Source organism: Elephantulus edwardii, unplaced genomic scaffold (assembly GCF_000299155.1).
Source record: "Elephantulus edwardii isolate Elephantulus edwardi_28Jun2011 unplaced genomic scaffold, EleEdw1.0 scaffold00006, whole genome shotgun sequence".
NCBI lineage: Eukaryota > Metazoa > Chordata > Mammalia > Macroscelidea > Macroscelididae > Elephantulus > Elephantulus edwardii.
Window position 1 is genome coordinate 22,344,977 of NW_006399756.1, and position 6,321 is coordinate 22,351,297.

Consider the following 6,321-nt stretch of genomic DNA (forward strand, 5'->3'; position numbering starts at 1 on the left):
CATTTGCATTGAATTCTCTTTGTGATTTACTTCCTGATAATTTTCAATAAAGACACAGAGAAACATGACTTGGGGTCTTCAGTCGAGAACTGCTGGCCCCCTGTTTTATGCTCTCTGCTCTATCACATTCCTGGCTGTTTGTCTCATTATTAATAATTATAAAATGATTCCATTCTTTGGGACCCTCGGTCTGCAACAACGACAGATAAATGTCCTTTCTTCACTGTAGACCTACTATTTGGGATTATAGATTTATTGGGTTGTCCCAAAGCGCCCTAATGGTACAGTGGTTAAACAGGCAGTTACTAACCAAGAAGTCAATGGTTTCGAATCTACTGACTGCTCCCTGAGAGAGAGCTGTGGCAGTTGGCTTCCAAAAAGGTGGTTGTTGTTGCTGTTGTTAAATCCCATTGAGTCATAGGTGACTCATAGATACGCTATGAACAAAGGACCTGAACATTTGCCGTTCTTTGTTTCTCCAAGTTCATATGGTTTCCAGGGGCAGGCTATTTTGGAAGTGGATGCCACTCCTGCTTCCAAGCTTGTTTTAATCAGGGAGCTCCACCAAACACTGTCTGCCATGGGTAACCATTAACACATTTGATGCATCAGTGTCACAGTGTTGAGCATCACAGCAACCACGAGTTATCTCTGTACAGCAAATCGACAGACCAGTGCGATACCACCACCTAAAAGAATGTTTGACCAAAAACAATTAAAAGCAGGCCTAAGGGCCCTACAGGATTAAAAAGTCTGGTATGCCCAGACACTGATGGACTGTTAGCCAGAGGCCACCAATTCATCTGGCAAGTCCCATCGGCTGACACCCACTTGGGATGAAAAGAAAGGCATAAGAGTACGGGGCTCTTGTGAGTCCAAAAAGGTTATGACGTTAGAAATCTGGGGAACAGATTGACTCTGTCTCACAGTATCACTATAAGCTTGAAACAACCCAGTCAAAATGAGTGTTCTATTGTTTGTCCTGTTCTCAGGATCAAAATTCTTAGTCCTTACAAAAGGGAATAAAAGCTCTCTGGTTTTGGTAGAATAAATCGCTAAATCCAAAGTAATCTCTAGTTAATATCTTAAACTTTAGAAATATCAATGTTTATTGTAGCCCTCTTCTGACATATGGCATATTCCCATCACAAACCAGTCCTTTAACAGGATACAGGATTGTGGTTGGGGTCATTTTCAACACATTCAATAATTTAGATTACTACCTAGACTGTCAAAGTCTTTGATAAGAGGGTGCACCTTTCTGATTTTTAATTTGAATATCGACACAGTTGAATCACAGCCTTTGCTTACTCGTGTTCTATGCAAGAATGATAGAGATAATTGGGTTCGCATCCTATTGAATTTAAATTTCAGAGTGGTGCTGAAAAATAATATTTCTTCAGAATATTGCTGTCATTTGGCTTACACTTTGAATGTGTGCTATAGATGAGTGTATGTTACTGTGACTCTTCAAAATGCATGAGTTTAGACATGTGGTTGACCTTCCGGTAAAAGTAATGCTTACTCACTATCTCCACCACATTAAGTGTAGACAGCTACTTTTTAGATGGCATAGAGTTGGAGGGCATACACTCTGATGTTAAAACTGTCTGTTTTGAATATCAGTTTTAGCAGTTATTAATAGTGGTTCCTTGGGGAAATTAATAAATATCTTTAAACTTAGGCTTCTTGAGCTCTGGTTGTGTACTAGTGTAATACATAAGAAATTAAACTGCAAACCCAAAGTCTGTCTTTCTGAAGGTTCAAATTCACTAGCATCTCTGATAGAGAAAGATAAGCCCCTCCTCCCATGTGATTAACAGCCTTAGAAACCTAATAGAGGGTCAGATGTGAGTCAGTTATAACTTATAACTTAACAGCTATGAATGAGTGAGTGGGTAACTGAGAAAAAGTTTAATGATAGAACCATACTCACAGGGAGTGGCCTAATGCTAAGAAGCTGGACTGCAATCCCAAAGACACAGAGTTCGAATACATCAGCTTCTCCACAGGGAAAAGATGAGCAGTCTCCTCCTGTGCCATTAACAGCCTTTGAAAACCCACTGGAGAGTTAGATGTGGGTGGGTTCCGACTTGATGATACACACAACAACAAACAGGACGCATAGTAGGGAGCTCTGATGACTTAGCAATAAGGAATTGCACTAGTATCTCAAGGGCATGAGATTAAAATCCACTAGTTGCTCTGTGCAAGAAAGATGGGCACCCTTCTCCCATGCAGTACTGCCTCTGAAAGCCCACTGGAGGGTCAGCTACATGTCAGATAGTACTGGACATTACATAACAACAGCAACAATCCACATAGTGTGCTCTCAGTAAATGCAATTGATTCCACTCTGAAATAATTGGCCTACACACTCCTAGTTCTGTTGTTGTTGTTGATTGCCTTTGAGCGACCAATGAACAAAAGGCCTGAAGCCTTTCTATTACTATTGACAATTATCAAAGTTCATAGAGTTTCCAGAGGCACGTTGTTTAGGAAGTGGATGGCACTCCTGCTTCCAAACTCCTAGTTCTACACTGGAATATTCTTTGTAGCCTCACGAATAGTCTGTGAGCTCAGCAAAGGCAAGAAATACTTAGCTACTTTGATCTCTAAATCCCTAGAATTAAGCACAGCCAGCCTGGGTAGCAAATAGTCTCTTAATAAATAACTGCTAAATCTGTGAATCCATGAAAATTTAAGAGTTTATTGTGGTTTCTGTCTTAATTATAGTCTATTAGCATTTTGCAATTGTGTTTGTTGAACTTGACAAAGAGATTAAGTTTGTATGTTATTACTGTTATCCCTATGGCTAATTGATGTTCTGAGAGCCTTAATGAAGATGAATAACATAGTAGTAAATTGAAAGTTGAGTTTATATGTGTGCTCGGCCAATTTGTTGATGGCTGGTTTATTCACTGATGGGCACAGACTGAGAATCAGTTTTGAGTGGTAGACAAAGATGGGCTGCAGATTTAAAAGACATTCGTTTACGAACACATGCACGGAATAGTTGCTGTCAAGGGGATTCTGACTCATGGTGACCCCATGTGTTTCAGAGCAGAACTACACTCTAGAGTTTCCGTAGTTATAGTCTTTTAGAATTAGTTCACCATGCCTTCCTTCCAACACTAACCATTCCATTAGGAGACAAGCAATTAACCATTGTACCAGGGAATCTCAATTCTGGTTAAACTCATTGTTATTGTTATTGATTGTCTTCAAGTCAAGCATGACTCATAACAACCCTATGAACAAAAGGCCTGAAACCCCTCTCCAACTCCCGACATTTATCAAAGTTCATAGAATTTCCAGAGACATGTTGTTTAGGAACTGGATGTCACTCCTATTTCCAAACCTGCCATAGAATGTTATTGGTTGAGTCACCTGCCATAAATAGCAACCCTGTGTACAGCAGTTTTGAACCCTTCCCTGTCCTGAGCCAGTCTCACTAAACACACCAACCCTCATTGCCCCAGTTACTGTATCAATCCATCTCCTCCCAGGTCTCCCTCTCCTGTGCTGTTTGTTCACCCTTCTAAGTTGATATTCTTCTCCAAGGACCAATCTCTCCTGGCCACGTGCCCAAAGCAAGTGAGGTGGAGCTTCAAAATTCTAGCCTCCGAAGAGAGACTTGGTTTTATCCTCTCCAAGACCAAGGTATGTTCAAGACTCTTCTCCAGAACCACAACTCATACATGCCGTAGAGTCACTTCTGACTCATAGCGACCCTATATACAACAGCCCTGAAACCTGCTCTATCCTGTATCAACTTTACTGTCCCTGACACACCAACCCTCAGTACCCCAGTCACTGTATCAATCCATCTCATCAATGGTCTCCCTCAATGTGTGATGAGTGTCTGAGAAATACCACACCTTGAGAATACAGGAAAGCCCACCTTTGCTTCATTGTTCAAATCATCAGTGGAATGTGTGAACAAATACAAAATGATCCTCCATACGAAGATAAGACTGAGAGATGCATTGCTTAACCAGTACTATTGACATTGTGGATATTTTATGTTAAAGTATCTGTCTTGTCCATTGCAGGTTGTTAAATAGCATTCTTAGCCTACGCTCATTAGATGTCAAGAACATCCCCTCCTTAAGTTGTGACAAACAAAAAATGTCTCCAAAAATTTCTGAATGCCTTGTGCATCAGCAACAGTAAAGAACAAAAGATCTAGAACTACAATAATTGTTTATCTCCATCAGCAGCTGCAACAGTTTTGACCTTTCCCAGTACGAAAATATCAAACTCTTAACTTATCAAGTGAATACGTATTTACTAAAGGCTTAATATATACCCACACTCTGCTGGTGGAAAAGAAAACACACTTTGGTAAAGGAAAAGGAAGGAGAAATCATACACTCATTTTCAAGGTTGCTCCTTGTGACCAAATATTGACAGTCTTCAGATCTTAGATTTAAAACATACAATCTATGGCTCTCATAAAGTTGGGTTGGGTTTTTTTTTTAATTATTATTACTTGTCAATATTTAGAAAAACAATGAGATATTCAGCTAATGGAATTTCAAGCTACCATTGGAAAGTGGAAAGATGTATCAACATGGACTTTAAGGAATTCAAGTGGCAGCTTGGTTTGAATTTAAGTGGCAACTTGGCTTAGATTGTTGGGTTCAAATTACAGTAGGGAGGCAAAACTAAGCAAAAGGAAGAGCTTCTATGAGCTTTGATATGCAAGTAGAATTGCAAAATCAGAACTTTTCTCTTTTAGAAGTGTTGTTTTGTTGTTGTTCTTGTTTATTTATTTCGTCAACTCATTAAGAAAATAGCAAGCTTTAAGCACTGATATAATACAGGCAGAGTAAAGAGGAAAGTATTTGTTTTAATGACATAAAAACTCATGTGCTATTTATTAATTTATTAATAGTTTTTCTTCTTTGCTTTATCTTATGTTTCCCAAGATAAAATGTCTGTTGTTTAAATAAATGAAAGATTCTTAGAGCAAAAGACTGAATGGTTTTCTCAAAGACAGGGAGCATGCAATTATAATAATTCAAATTAGTTTTCTGCTTGCTATGGGAAACGTTCTCTTTGAAAGAATGCCTGAAAAGTGGCAAAATGTACATTATCCATCATATTTTCAAGTAAGTATCTTCATATGTTCAAGTAAATACAACTGCTTTATATTCTGGAAGAGAGTATCAATGTGCTTCCTGTCATTGTATCTATTTTCTGATTTTCAGTCCTTGTATTAAGGACTGCTCTTTCCACAATGTATCATATATCATAATGTCACTATTTTTTAAATAAACGGAGATCTCAAAGGAAGGCTTGGAAGACACATGTACATCTCTTTGCTTATGTTTGAACACTAAGGGACTATGGAAAACTCTCTAGCTGCTTGATAAGGCTTGGCAGATTCTTATGATATAAACTTCATGTGACCTTTGTCCAAGTTTTCCAAATTGCCTCTAGTTATTTTCATGTTTGGAGCATGAGAGATAGAGAGATAGAGAGAATGTCTTGTCACTGAGATTGTTGTATAAGAATAGGAAAAAGGAGTAGACCCACAAATGATAGCTCTAACCAAGAGAACATTCTACAATAATGATAATGTTCCATAATCTGAGCAGTCCAACACCGTAGCTTCTAGTCACAGTTAATACTAATCATGTAAAGTAAGCCTACTGTGAAAGAGGAGTTGTTTCTAATTTTACTGATTTACAAGAACTTATGCTTCCATTTAAACAGCTACATAAGACTTGTGGCTATTCTGTGGGATGACTTAGGTCTAAGTAGTCTGATAAAATTCAAGGCTGAAGGGGTCATTTCATAGCAAGATAATGAGCAATAATGTTTTGTATGTTGTTTAGAATGAGGAGTAAAAACTTGTTATAATGAGGAGAAAAGCTGGTAATGTTTAGAGAAAAGAAGAGAAAATACTAAAGCTTTAGATTCAGTGTCAAATGACAGATTATGGAATAAAATTTATTTCAATCATTTTGTATTGTTTTAGAAGATCCATGAGTCTTATTTTTTTCCATTTACAAATATCATTTATATTTATGAAGAATAATGTTACAGAAATATGTCGGAAAAAAGAAATGTGTGCAGGGTTGTACTTTGCCAATTTGTTAAAATTGGAGTTGGGCAATGGAAGAACTTGTTTAAGTTCAAAAGGTGTATATAAAGTGAATTATTATTCTTGAGATGTCATCATGGTCAGATATGTTGATAAGCTGACATTGAACTACAAGGCAGGTAATGAGGTTATTCTGGAGGCAGCATCTCGGATGGTTTGAGTCCACCACAACACTGGAGAATAAAAATACTACCTCTCTATTATTA